Consider the following 15,274-nt stretch of genomic DNA (forward strand, 5'->3'; position numbering starts at 1 on the left):
GGTCTAACACCAGGTTTGTCACAATGATGACGATTATTTCCATTCTTCTCCTCTTGGAATGTATACAATGTATCTTTTTCTCCATTTAAAAGAGAAAGCACGTTCATGGGTGGGGTTTTCTTGAGTGATCGCTGTGATGGCCAATCACAGGCTATAACAGTGCTCACAAGATTGAGATCTGGTCCTCCCACCTCCCAATCACTAGTCCAAGACAACTCTTGTTTAGTAGATGTCAACGAGTTAAACCATCCGACAGTTTATTTATTCTCCCAGACCCTATAATTGAGCTCCTTGGTCTGCACACCTGGTGAGGCCATTATGAGTTCAAACATAGCCTGTGATTGGCTAACACGGTGATGTTTGTAATGTAGATATGAGCAGACAATGATTCTTACGCACATACATTATTAATGAACTTTTATATTCCCAAGAAGCACTTGTTGGACAATAAGGCTGCTTTCACACTGGGGCGGGAGCGGCGTCGGCGGTAAAGCGCCGCTATTTTTAGCGGCGCTTTACCGTCGTTTTAGCGGCGGTCTGCGGGCGCTAGCGGGGTGGTTTTAACCCCCACTAGTGGCCAAAAAAGGGTTAAACCCGCCCGCAAAGCGCCGCTGCAGCGGCGCTTTGCCGGCGGTATTGCCGCGGTGTCCCATTGATTTCAATGGGTAGGAGCGGTATAGGAGCGGTGAATACACCACTCCTTCACCGCTCCAATGATGCGGCTAGCAGTACTTTTTTCACCATCCTGCCAGCGCATCGCTCCAGTGTGAAAGCCCTCCAGCTTTCACACTGAAGGGAAAGGGGCCGGTTTTTTTCAGGCGCTACACAGGCGCTATATTTAGCGCTGTAACGCCTGAATACCGCCCCAGTGTGAAAGGGGCCTAACTGAAGTTCCTTGACTAGGAAATTTTCCATCTTTTGTGTCAGCATAAAAACCCCCTTAAAGATGTTTCTGAAGAAGGTACTGTAAGTCATTGTCATTCCTAATACCCCCTAGGAAGTATTATACTAGATCTTTCTGCGGGAATTCAATGTGAATACAGCTGGACATGATTGTCATAAATGCCAGCTGGTGACAGCTGACCGGTAGTCTTAGTACTTGACCACAGTCAACAGCGCCCTCCACTGTACCAAAATGGCAAAGACCTAAGATTACTGAAATCTATAGGAAGGGGGTGTCTCTACCTAGATAGGTGGGAGTAAAGGGGTGGCCTTTGTCAACGTATATAAGATCAGTACACAGACCTCAGACTCTCTCGATCTCTGGGCACAATGGGAAGGCGCGGATGTCTGGATGATGTAACTCCATTATTTCTTTATCTGTAGATTTCTCTTTCTGTAATTGTCTCTGTCCATTGGCAACTTTCTGTATTTTTAATGTCCACCAACACTACTTTTGAAGTTATGTCGGCTTCTTCTATTTTATTTAAGTAATAGCAAACATTTCTTTCCATGTAAATCAATCATCTCTTTGTTGTTTAGCATTGTTTTTATATTTGTTATTAACTTTATTGGTAATAGCCGTGTCAAGACTGGTTAGATCCTAATAGATAAAACTTTGTAATCACTTTTTTATCATCAAGCAAATAAGTGATGTAATATACAGTGCCTTGAAAATGGATTCATACCCCTTGCAATTTTCTAAATTTTGTCACGTTACAACCAAAAACATAAATGTATTTTATTGGGATTTTATGTGATGGACCAACACAAAGTGGCACAAAATTGTGAAGTGGAAGAAAAATGATAAATGTCAATGATACAAATACATATGTGAAAAGTGTGGCATCCATTTGTATTCAGCCCCCTTTACTCTGATATCCCTAACTAATATCTAGTGGAACCAATTGCCTTCATAATTCTCCCAATTAATAAATAGAGTCCATCTGTGTGTAATCTAACCTCAGTATAAATACTGTTCTATGAAGCCTTCGGAGGTTTGTTAGAGAACCTCAGTGGACAAACAGCATCAAGAAGGCCAAGGAACACACCAGACAGGTCAGGGATAAAGTTGTGGAGAAGTATAAAGCAGGGTTAGGTTATAAAAAAATCTCCCAAGCTTTGAACATCTCACAGAGCTCTGTTCAATCCATCATCCGAAAATAAAGAGAGTATGGCACAACTGCAAACCTACCAAGACATGGCCGTCCACCTAAACTGACTGGCTGGGCAAGGAGAGCATTCATCAGAGAAGAGCCACGAGGTCCATGGTAACTCTGGAGGAGCTGCAGAGATCCACAGCTCAGGGGGGAGAATCTGTCCACAGGACAACTATTAGTCATCTCTCCACAAATCTTACTTTTATGGAAGAGTGACAAGAAGAAAGACATTGGTGAAAGAGTCATAAGAAGTCCTGTTTGCAGTTTGTGAGAAGCCATGTGGGGGACACAGCAAACATGGAAGAAGGTGATCTGCTCAGATGAGACCAAAATTGAACTTTTTGGCCTAAAAAACAAAACGCTATGTGTGGGGAAAACTAACACCGCACATCCCCCTGAACACACCATCCCCACCGTGAGACATGGTGGTGGCAGCATCATGTGGTGGGGGTGCTTTTCTTCAGCAGGGACAGGGAAGTTGGTCAGAGTTGATGGGAAAATGGATGGAGCCAAATACAGGACAATCTTAGAAGAAAACCTGTTAGAGTCTGCAAAAGACTTGAGACTGGGGACGAGGTTCACCTTCCAGTAGGACAACGACCCGAAACATACAGCCAGAGCGACAATGGAATGGTTTAGATCAAAGCATATTCATGTGTTAGAATGGTCCAGTCACAGTCCAGACCTAAACCCAATTGAGAATCTGTGTCAAGACTTGAAAATTGCTGTTCACAGATGCTTTCCTTACAATCTGACAGAGCTTGATATATTTTGTAAAGACGAATGGACAGAAATGTCCCTCTCTAGATGTGCAAAGCTGGTAGAGACATCTCCAAAAAGACTTGCAGCTGTAATTGCAGAGAAAGGGGGGTTCTACAAAGTATTGACTCCGGGGGGCGCCATACAAATGTACCCCAATTTGTAAAAAAAAAAAAATTGAAAACCGTTTATCATTTTCCTTCCACTTCACAATAATGTGTCACTTTCTTTTGGTCCATCAACAAAAAAATCCCTCAAAAATACATTTCCGTTTTTGGTTGTAGCATGACAAAATGTGTTACATTTCAAGGAGTATGAATACTTTTTCAAGGCACTGTAATTGCCAAAACAAAAGCTCCCCTTGTACTGTTTCTCCTGGATAATGGATAAAGAGATACATTGCATCCAGTGGCGTAACTAGAACCTTCAGGGCCCCGATGCAAGAAACCATGAATGGCCCCCCTGAACCTCAGCCAGGGCCCTTCCCTCCGAGTCCGGCGGTGGAACTCCAGGGCATGGTCACAGGTATGACCTTTGTGAGCCCTGTAGTTCCAGTTTTTTTTATTTTTATTTTTTTCATTTTTAGGTGCCCCACTGGGGGACTGTCCCTAGGCAGGATGGGGTCCCCGTCCCCAGAAGAGATGAGGTCCTTTTCTCCAGGGCAGATGAAGTTACTGCCCCCAGGTGAGAAGGGGTCCCTGCCCCAAGGGGAAGTGGGGGGTCCCTGTCCCCATGTGAGAAGGGGCCCCTGTCCCCAGGGGGAGATGGAGGGGGTAAGCAATGGTGTGTGGGGGGTGGGGTCCTCTCACTCACCATGACCAAGCTGTAGGCCATGCCCTCATCCATGTTGGCCTGGGCTCCATCCAGTGTGCTGGACGGGTGATCAGCATATCTCCCAGAAAGACCTTTCATCATCTGTGTATGACGGGGGAGGAGGAGGCTGGCAGACAAGCCTGCAGTGTCCTCCGGGGAGCTCTCATAGGGCTGCACTGCATCTGTGTGCTTAAAGTTTGTTTACCCGGGAGAAGTATGCAGTGCAGTGTGGGCCGGACTCGGGAGGGGCGGGACTTTGTCGGGGGAGAACAGACATCGGACTGAGCGGCAATGCATGGAGCAGGAGAGGGGTACTCTGAGGAGCCGGCCGAGGACACAGGTCATGCGGGGAATGCACAACTAAAGAGCAGCCAGTGCGATAGTCGAGCATGGAGCTCTGCTAGCCACCCTCCACCTCCAGCCACCCGTGTGCATGGTGCACTGGTACCCCTAGCTGCCTGTGCTGCTGCCGGCCATATGTAGAGGGGGCTGCATGGGCCCCCTGCCGCACAGGGCCCATTTGCGGTCGCGACTGCTGCACCCCCTATAGTTATATATATATAAAAAAAATATACACACACACATATATATATATATATATATATATATATCTGTGAAAGAGTATGTTTTGCTCCCTCAGATCCTCTGGTTCAGATCATCAAACAAATCTTAATAATAAACAAAGATAACCCGAGTAAATTAAAAAAAAAAGTAAATTAAAGTAAAAGTGAATTAAAAAAAAAGTTTTTCAATGATTATTTCATTTATTAAGGGTAAAATTAAAAACTGTCCAAACCTGCCTAGCCCTATGTGAAAAAGTATTTGCTCTCTCGCTAAATAATGAATGGCGATTAACCACATTTTTTGTAAAGCTGAGTTAAATTTCTTTTGCCATGCCCAGGCCTGATTACCTGTAGAACCAAGAAATCACTTAAATAGAAGTTGTCTGACAAAGTGAAGCACACTAAAAGATCTCAAAAAGAAACACATCATGCTGCAATCTCAAGAAATTCAAGTACAGATGAGAAACAAAGTAATTGACATGTATCAGTCTGAAAAGTGTTACGAAGCCATTGCAAAGGCTTTGGGACTCCAGGGAACCACGGCAAGAGTCATTATCCACAAAAAGCGAAAACTTGGAACAGTGGTGAACCTTCCCAAAATAACTCCAAGAGCACAATAACGACTCATTCAAGAGGTCATAAAGGAACCCAGAACAACATCTAAAGAACTGCAGGCCTCACTTGCCTTAGGAAAGATCAGCATTCACGATTTGCCAATAAGAAAGAAATGGGGCAAAAGGGGTGTCCATGGGAGAGTTTCAAGGCCAAAGCCACTGTTGACCAAAAAGAACACAAAGGCTCCTCTCACATTTGCCAAAAACTATCTTGATTATCACCAATACTTTTGGGCAAATATTGTGTGGACTGATGAGACAAAAGTTGAACTTTTTGGAAAGTGTGAGTCCTGTGACATCTGGAGTAAAACTATCACAGCATTTTTTTAAAAAGAACATGATCCCAACAGTCACACATGGAGGTGGTATTGTGATGGACTGGGGCTGGACAACTTGAAATAATTGATGGAACCATGAATTCTGCGATTTACCAGAAAATCCTGCAGGAGAATGTCCGGCCATCAGTTCATGACCTCAAGTGCACTTGGGTTATGCAGCAGGACAATGATCCGAAACACACCAGAAAGTCCACCTCTGAATGACTTTGCTCTGGGTACGAACATTCAAGCCTCACTCTGAGTATGAGTATTCAAGCCTCCCTTTGGGTGTGAGTCAAGCCTCACTCTGGGTACAAGCATTCAAGCCTCACTCTGGGTACGAGGATTCAAGTCTCGCTCTGAGTACGAGCATTTAAGGCTCTCTCTGGGTACCAAGATTCAAGCCTTGCTCTGAGTATGTGCATTCAAGCCTCGCTCTTATCTGCTGTTCTGAGATCTGTAAGGGGTGTCTGTACTGCTGGGGGATCTGCACTGGGGGGTGTCTGCAGTGGGGGGGTCTGCACTGACGCTCATCGCTCTGAGTACGAGCATTCAAGCCTCGCTCTGGGGACGAGCATTCAAGCCTCGCTCTGGGCACGAGCATTCAAGCCTCGCTCTAAATACTAGGAATCAAGTCTCACTGTGGGTACGAGCATTCAAGCCTCGCTCTGGGTACGAGCATTCAAGCCTCGCTCTAAATACTAGGAATCAAGCCTCACTGTGGGTACGAGCATTCGAGCCTCGCTCTGGATACTAGGATTCAAGCCTCGCTCTGGATATGAGCATTCAAGCCTCGCTCTGGGCACAAGCATTCAAGCCTCGCTCTGGGCACTAGCATTCAAGCCTCGCTCTGGGCACTAGCATTCAAGCCTCGCTCTGGGCACTAGCATTCAAGCCTCGCTCTGGGCACTAGCATTCAAGCCTCGCTCTGGGCACTAGCATTCAAGCCTCGCTCTGGGCGCGAGCATTCAAGCCTCGCTCTGGGCGCGAGCATTCAAGCCTCGCTCTGGGCGCGAGCATTCAAGCCTCGCTCTGGGCGCGAGCATTCAAGCCTCGCTCTGGGTACGAGCATTCAAGCCTCGCTCTAAATACTAGGAATCAAGCCTCACTGTGGGTATGAGCATTCGAGCCTCGCTCTGGATACTAGGATTCGAGCCTCGCTCTGGATATGAGCATTCAAGCCTCGCTCTGGATATGAGCATTCAAGCCTCGCTCTGGATATGAGCATTCAAGCCTCGCTCTGGATATGAGCATTCAAGCCTCGCTCTGGATATGAGCATTCAAGCCTCGCTCTGGATATGAGCATTCAAGCCTCGCTCTGGGCACAAGCATTCAAGCCTCGCTCTGGGCACAAGCATTCAAGCCTCGCTCTGGGCACAAGCATTCAAGCCTCGCTCTGGGCACAAGCATTCAAGCCTCGCTCTGGGCACGAGCATTCAAGCCTCGCTCTGCGCACGAGCATTCAAGCCTCGCTCTGGGCACGAGCATTCAAGCCTCGCTCTAAATACTAGGAATCAAGCCTCACTGTGGGTACGAGCATTCGAGCCTCGCTCTGGATACTAGGATTCAAGCCTCGCTCTGGATATGAGCATTCAAGCCTCACTCTGGGCACAAGCATTCAAGCCTCGCTCTGGGCACTAGCATTCAAGCCTCGCTCTGGGCACAAGCATTCAAGCCTCGCTCTGGGCACAAGCATTCAAGCCTCGCTCTGGGCATGAGCATTCAAGCCTCGCTCTGGGGACGAGCATTCAAGCCTCGCTCTGGGGACGAGCATTCAAGCCTCGCTCTGGGCACGAGCATTCAAGCCTCGCTCTGGGCACGAGCATTCAAGCCTCGCTCTGGGCACGAGCATTCAAGCCTCGCTCTGGGTACGAGCATTCAAGTCTCGCTCTAAATACTAGGAATCAAGCCTCACTGCGGGTACGAGCATTCGAGCCTCGCTCTGGATACTAGGATTCGAGCCTCGCTCTGGATATGAGCATTCAAGCCTTGCTCTGGATATGAGCATTCAAGCCTCGCTCTGGGCACAAGCATTCAAGCCTCGCTCTGGGCACGAGCATTCAAGCCTCGCTCTGGGCACGAGCATTCAAGCCTCGCTCTGGGCACGAGCATTCAAGCCTCGCTCTGGGCACGAGCATTCAAGCCTCGCTCTGGGCACGAGCATTCAAGCCTCGCTCTGGGCACGAGCATTCAAGCCTCGCTCTGGGCACGAGCATTCAAGCCTCACTCTAAATACTAGGAATCAAGCCTCGCTCTGGATATGAGCATTCAAGCCTTGCTCTGGATATGAGCATTCAAGCCTCGCTCTGGGCACAAGCATTCAAGCCTCGCTCTGGGCACAAGCATTCAAGCCTCGCTCTGGGCACAAGCATTCAAGCCTCGCTCTGGGCACAAGCATTCAAGCCTCGCTCTGGGCACAAGCATTCAAGCCTCGCTCTGGGCACAAGCATTCAAGCCTCGCTCTGGGCACAAGCATTCAAGCCTCGCTCTGGGCACGAGCATTCAAGCCTCGCTCTGGGCACGAGCATTCAAGCCTCGCTCTGGGCACAAGCATTCAAGCCTCGCTCTGGGCACGAGCATTCAAGCCTCGCTCTGGGCACGAGCATTCAAGCCTCGATCTGGGCACGAGCATTCAAGCCTCGCTCTGGGCACGAGCATTCAAGCCTCGCTCTGGGCACGAGCATTCAAGCCTCGCTCTGGGCACGAGCATTCAAGCCTCGCTCTAAATACTAGGAATCAAGCCTCACTGTGGGTACGAGCATTCGAGCCTCGCTCTAAATACTAGGAATCCAGCCTCACTGTGGGTACAAGCATTCGAGCCTCGCTCTGGATACTAGGATTCGAGCCTCGCTCTGGATATGAGCATTCAAGCCTCGCTCTGGATATGAGCATTCAAGCCTCGCTCTGGATATGAGCATTCAAGCCTCGCTCTGGATATGAGCATTCAAGCCTCGCTCTGGATATGAGCATTCAAGCCTCGCTCTGGATATGAGCATTCAAGCCTCGCTCTGGATATGAGCATTCAAGCCTCGCTCTGGATATGAGCATTCAAGCCTCGCTCTGGGCACAAGCATTCAAGCCTCGCTCTGGGCACAAGCATTCAAGCCTCGCTCTGGGCACAAGCATTCAAGCCTCGCTCTGGGCACAAGCATTCAAGCCTCGCTCTGGGCACAAGCATTCAAGCCTCGCTCTGGGCACAAGCATTCAAGCCTCGCTCTGGGCACGAGCATTCAAGCCTCGCTCTGGGTATGAGCATTCAAGTCTCGCTCTAAATACTAGGAATCAAGCCTCACTGTGGGTACTAGGATTCAAGCCTCGCTCTGGGCACAAGCATTCAAGCCTCGCTCTGGGCGCGAGCATTCAAGCCTCGCTCTGGGCGCGAGCATTCAAGCCTCGCTCTGGGCACGAGCATTCAAGCCTCGTTCTGGGCGCGAGCATTCAAGCCTCGTTCTGGGCGCGAGCATTCAAGCCTCGCTCTGGGCACGAGCATTCAAGCCTCGCTCTAAATACTAGGAATCAAGTCTCACTGTGGGTACGAGCATTTAAGCCTCGCTCTGAGTATGTGCATTCAAGCCTCGCTCTTATCTGCTGTTCTGAGATCTGTAAGGGGTGTCTGTACTGCTGGGGGATCTGCACTGGGGGGTGTCTGCAGTGGGGGGGGGGGGTCTGCACTGACGCTCATCGCTCTGGGTACGAGCATTAAAGCCTCGCTCTGGGCACGAGCATTCAAGCCTCACTCTGGGCACGAGCATTCAAGCCTCGCTCTGGGCACGAGCATTCAAGCCTCGCTCTAAATACTAGGAATCAAGTCTCACTGTGGGTACGAGCATTTAAGCCTCGCTCTGAGTATGTGCATTCAAGCCTCGCTCTTATCTGCTGTTCTGAGATCTGTAAGGGGTGTCTGTACTGCTGGGGGATCTGCACTGGGGGGTGTCTGCAGTGGGGGGGGGGTCTGCACTGACGCTCATCGCTCTGGGTACGAGCATTCAAGCCTCGCTCTGGGCACGAGCATTCAAGCCTCACTCTGGGCACGAGCATTCAAGCCTCGCTCTGGGCACGAGCATTCAAGCCTCGCTCTAAATACTAGGAATCAAGTCTCACTGTGGGTACGAGCATTAAAGCCTCGCTCTGGGTACGAGCATTCAAGCCTCGCTCTAAATACTAGGAATCAAGCCTCACTGTGGGTACGAGCATTCGAGCCTCGCTCTGGATACTAGGATTCAAGCCTGGCTCTGGATATGAGCATTCAAGCCTCGCTCTGGGCACAAGCATTCAAGCCTCGCTCTGGGCACAAGCATTCAAGCCTCGCTCTGGGTACGAGCATTCAAGCCTCGCTCTAAATACTAGGAATCAAGCCTCACTGTGGGTACGAGCATTCGAGCCTCGCTCTGGATACTAGGATTCGAGCCTCGCTCTGGATACTAGGATTCGAGCCTCGCTCTGGATATGAGCATTCAAGCCTCGCTCTGGATATGAGCATTCAAGCCTCGCTCTGGGCACAAGCATTCAAGCCTCGCTCTGGGCACAAGCATTCAAGCCTCGCTCTGGGCACAAGCATTCAAGCCTCGCTCTGGGCACGAGCATTCAAGCCTCGCTCTGGGTACGAGCATTCAAGCCTCGCTCTGGGTACGAGCATTCAAGCCTCGCTCTGGGTACGAGCATTCAAGCCTCGCTCTAAATACTAGGAATCAAGCCTCACTGTGGGTACTAGGATTCAAGTCTCGCTCTGGGCACATGCATTCAAGCCTCGCTCTGGGCGCGAGCATTCAAGCCTCGCTCTGGGCGCGAGCATTCAAGCCTCGCTCTGGGCGCGAGCATTCAAGCCTCGCTCTGGGCGCGAGCATTCAAGCCTCGTTCTGGGCGCGAGCATTCAAGCCTCGTTCTGGGCGCGAGCATTCAAGCCTCGTTCTGGGCGCGAGCATTTAAGCCTCGCTATAAGTACGAGTATTCAAGCCTTGTTTTAGAGTCAAGCCTTACTGGTTCTAGGTGCAATTCAAGCCTCATTTTGAAGTGGGAGAATTAACCAATAAATGTGTGATCTTGTAAATTAGGGTATCCCCGCGCTATCACCAAGGGCCTAAGCTATTTATAAGGGTAGGTTGCAGCAAACCACCGGCAGAGGTATAAACCCTAACCCCCAGATAGTATATTTAAAAATCAAATAAATGGTGTTGCGCTACCTGAACTATACTTTTTAATTAATAATTAAAATTGAAGTGCCTTATGCTTATGTAAATAATAACAGTGTTATTAAGTGATAATAAATAATGGTAGATGGTGTTGCACTACCTGAAAAGGTTAGGCTAAACTATACTAAATTAAAATTAAAGTGCCTTATGCTTATGTGAAAAATATCAGTGTTACTGAGTGACACGCTCCCGAGAGCAATGTCTCCTTCTATTAAGTGGTATTTCTTCCTTTTATTACTTCATATATTTACCCAAAAGGAAAAAAAAAACACTTAATAGAAGGAGACATAGCTCTCACGAGTGTGTCACTCATTAACACTGCTATTTTTCACATAAGCATAAGGCACTTTCATTTTAACTTAGTATAGTTTAGCCTAACCTTTTCAGGTAGTGCAACACCATCTACCATTATTTATTATCACTTAACACTGTTATTATTTACATAAGCATAAAGCACTTCAATTTTAATTTAGTATAGTTCAGGTAGCGCAACACCATTTATTTGATTTTTAAATGTGCGATCTTGCACCAAAAAGGAGTCTTGTACACCTCTTGTTAAAACCTATTCAAAATACACACCAGCATTGTAAACAATTACATTTTACTGAGTTAAGGCAAAATAATGTCAACCCCAAAATATGAATATGGCTGTCCCCTGACTACAGCGAAACACCTTAGAAGAAGCAATGCTTAAAGCATAATATAAAAAAAAGTATAGTTAAAGATACCTACAAAGAACCTAGAAGTTGCCTAAGCTACCACATTAGTGCAAACAACAATGTCCCTCTAAACTTATGGAAAGTGATGACAGAAGACTGGGTCAAGCGTTCGGCATTAATGTCTCAGTCCACATTCAAACCATGGGGGACAAAGCATTTTATTTCTTAAATCGACTTAACCTGCATTTGGGACAAGCCCCTTTAGTCGAACCTCCTCTCCAAGGTGGTATATATCTATCAATAATTACAAAGGAGGTTCCCTAATGCCGCGTACACACGAAAGGACTTATGTCCGACAGACTTCCGAAGGAGTTCCGTCGGAGTTCTGCCGGAGTTCCGACAGAGTTCTGATGGACTTTTCGGCTGAGCGGACTTGGCCACACACAATCACACTAAACTCTGACGGATTGGAACGTGATGACGTACGACTGGATTCGAATAAGGAAGTTCATAGCCAGTAGCCAATAGCTGCCCTAGCGTCGGTTTTAGTCTGTCGGAATAGCATACACACGAGCAAATTTTTCGAAGGGACCGGGTCCGGCGGAGTTCCTTCGGGAAAATTTGAAGCATGTTCCATATTCAAAAGTCCATTGCAGCCCACACACGATCGAATAGTCTGACGGACTCAGTCCGTCGGACTTTAGATGTTGAAAAGTCCTCTCGTGTGTACGGGGCTTTAGAGTTCCAGTCATGGCATCTTGCAAAATGTTTGGGTATGGTATGATCTTTGGTGCCTTTTCTTAAGTTATTAACATGTTCATTTACAGGTATTGCAAAGGTTCGAGTGGTTCTCTCTATATATTGTTTGCCACAAGGGCAGGTAATAAGGTACATAATGTTCTTAGTTGTGCAGGTAATTAAATGTTTGATGGGATATAATTTACCAGTTACAGTTGAAGCAAAAGTGCAAGATTTAATTTTGCAATTAGTGTTAACCTGTGTATCTTATTACCTGTCCTTGTGGCAAACAATATATAGAGAGAACCACTCAAACCCAGCAAGACCAGGCACTGGAACGCCCCCAGGAAGGCAGATGTATGGCTCACACCACTCTCTCATGAGACATTTTACACCAGCAGACCTGTTAATGTCATACTGTACATAATACAATCCCTCTGCCATTCCTCTGCCTTCCTGGGGGCATTTCAGTTCCTGGTCTTGCTGGTCCTTCATGTTGATCCTGCTGGTGTGGTGAGCAGGATTTGGTTTTTGAGTGACCCCGGAATGGACTTTGCTGTTTTTATAATCTGGATCACAGGACCATTCTTCAAGAAGTGAATTTGTGAGGTCAGGCACCGATGTTGGACGAGAAGGCCTGGCTTGCAGTTTCTGCTCTAATTCATCCCTAAAGCGTTCTATCGTATTGAGTTCAGGACTTTGTGCAGGCCAGTCAAGTTCCTCCACCTCCACTATTGTAATATGGGCATCTTTCTGATTTACCTTCGCTGTGCAACTGAATTGGCATACAAAGATTAGCCCCCATTTAAATTGGTATAGATTATAGGTTTTGGTCTTTTATTTTAGATGAGATATATTCTATCCTGTTATACATTAATTGTATAGTAATTTTTTTATATATTTTCCCTATTTATATATGTAATGCAGTTAGTCAAGCTGTTAGTCAAGCCTCTTTATAATGCAAAAATGGTCCGCTCTGCATGTACATACATCGCAGACACTAAACCACAACAAAATGGCCGATACACATAATATTAGGCAGCCAACAAAATGGCCACGATGTTTACTTCCAGCGGGCTTCAAGAAAATGGCCGCTAGACTTCCGGTTAAACAATATATAAAATACGTCTAGACAACTGATCCAGTTTCCCAGATGAAGTCATGAGAGGTGACGTAACGCATAGGGATTGGCCGGAACAGATGCACACTGGAAGTGACATAAGAAGGTGCTGAACAACGCCGATTTTATTCTCTACTTGTTATTCTGCCTGTTATTCACGTTTTTTAAAATGTAAGAGTCCACTTGGATACTTAATAAAATAGTAGGTTTGACCCTTAATATACTACGCTATTGGAGGCCCTTTGTTTTTTATGCTTTCTCCTGCACTGAGGCACCATGTTAATGGAATAAATTGGGACAGCTTAGTGGATGAACGCTTATAAGACCATCTGCTGCGTGCAGAAGTTGAAAGAGGGGCCTATAGACGATAGTGGAGACCTTTTGGCTTTTTGATTTGATTTACTTCTGCAATTAAGGTGAGAGTTCTGAGAGACCTAAGTATTTAGAGCCAGTTTGTGGAAGACTTATGGATATTTTATCTATTTAAGCCCACCCAACACCACATATATTGGACCCATCATTCTGTGAACTCAGAAGTTTACTCTATTCGCCTATTTTAATATTATTTAAAAAGGACCTTCTTGTCCCTATTTATTCCTTTGTGTACATTTCACTTGCTTTAAGGAATATTTTGGGCACTTTTTTTGCATTATTTGCACTTTTTGCACATCTCATTAACTATTATACTCCACGAGGAGATATAGATAAATTATTCTTTTTGATTGTAATTTTCTTTATTTTCATTTCATCTGTTATTTATCCATAGTGTTGTACAGCGATTTTTATTTTTGTGCAAGATCACTTTTATAGATTTTACAAGTTCCTCCACCCCCCAACTCGCTCATCCATGTCTTTATGGACCTTGCTTTGTGCACTGGTGCGTAGTCATGTTAGATTTGGGGATGGCCCCTTCCTGTTCCACCATGAGTTCTTTAAAAGAGAAGTATGAGTTTCTTTTTTTTTTCCCCCCCCCTATTCATACTTACCTAGGTGGAGGCTGCATCTACCCCTAGCGCCTCTGCACTAAAAACCGAGCGATCAAACACCACCGATCACTCTAAGCAGAGAGCTGTAGATTGTCAGTACCGCTCTCTGCTCTGCTCCTCCACGCTCACTGGATCGTTGATCTGTGGAGGGGGTGGAGAGTGGCCGTCTCAGACTCTCAGCGGCTCACTGAGTGGCTGAGAAGGCTGTCAGTCCAGACACCTGGTGGATCCAGACTCCCATTGTCGGGATGACGTGCTGCCTGGACTGATATCCGTGACGTCGGTGGAGAGCGGACTTCAGTCCACACTCTGCTGAAAATGGGTCACAGGAGTGCAAAGCGAATTGCACTCCTGTGATCCATAGGAGAAGCCCAGCCAAACGAGCCCAGGCTGGACTTCTCCTTTAAAATTAACACAGATATACAGCAAGTAATGAATAGGCAGGTAGGTGATCACAGGAAGTACCCAACATTTTAATTTTACTGGTAATCTGGAGTTGCCAAGAGGTCTAAAGCTGACTTCTTACCTCCCTTCAGCCACTGGATGAAATCTCTGTACATGTCTGTAAAACAACACATTCTGTTATATTATCTTTAATTGAAGAACATTAAATACAGTAAAAAAAATACAATAATCACAATAGGCAGTTTATATTTGGGGGGCTTGTTTGTTTCATTTTTTTCCGTTCCCTGTCACCATTCTTGCAGGTATGTGTTTTGAACAGAGGTATGGGAGGATTGGGGGGGGGGGGGGAGGATTGGGAGCCCTTGAACATCCAAAGCACAACATCTGTTCTTGGACTGTACTGGTCAATTTGGACACCTTAAAGTAGACATAAAGACTTTCTTTGGAAAAGTCTAAGCAGGCCGGCTATTTATTGCACAAGGTACTTTTTTTTTTAAATGTACGCTGAGCATGCGCAGCTCAGTATACGTTCCGGCATGGTGCCTGTGTGCCGGGATGAGTGAACTCCTGCACATGGGTGGAAGTTTCATCATCCCACATTTGAGAGATGGGGGAATTTATTGTGAATAGCTGCCCAGTGCACCTCCCAAAGGCATAAACACTGCAATGCAGCACGGTGCCCTGTGCTTTGCCCTGCTGTAAAATGAAGCCTGCCCCATTTCTGCATGCATTGCTGTGAGTTTCAGCCCATTTATATTGCTTTGACTGTTAAACTCAGAGTAACTCGCTGTTACACGCATCAACACATGACAACACATAGGTCCTTATCTACATAACTTTATTAGGGACTGAGAAAATGTTGAACCCATTAAGCCTCGTAGACGCGGTACAATTGTTGGCAGGGATTGTCTGATGACAGACTGTTGTCCTAAAATCTGACCATTAATGCGTTCCTTCTGCCAATTGTTGTCCAACATTTGGCCAACAAATGTTGGATGGCAGGCTAGTAAAT

At 46.7% G+C, this 15,274-nt stretch overlaps 1 pseudogene across 1 annotated transcript in view; it reads right to left on the reverse strand.

Annotated features, from left to right (window-relative positions):
* LOC143956910 (cytosolic phospholipase A2 gamma-like) overlaps window positions 1-15,274 on the reverse strand; it is a 291,348-nt pseudogene that overhangs the window by 85,328 nt on the left and 190,746 nt on the right. The window contains exon 10 of the transcript XR_013269985.1: window positions 14,384-14,419. The product of XR_013269985.1 is annotated as a cytosolic phospholipase A2 gamma-like (transcript). The remainder of the gene's footprint in view (window positions 1-14,383; window positions 14,420-15,274) is intronic.

Source organism: Lithobates pipiens, unplaced genomic scaffold (assembly GCF_037356315.1).
Source record: "Lithobates pipiens isolate NorthernLeopardFrog02 unplaced genomic scaffold, aLitPip1_a1.2 Scaffold_44, whole genome shotgun sequence".
NCBI classification, from domain to species: Eukaryota; Metazoa; Chordata; class Amphibia; order Anura; family Ranidae; genus Lithobates; species Lithobates pipiens.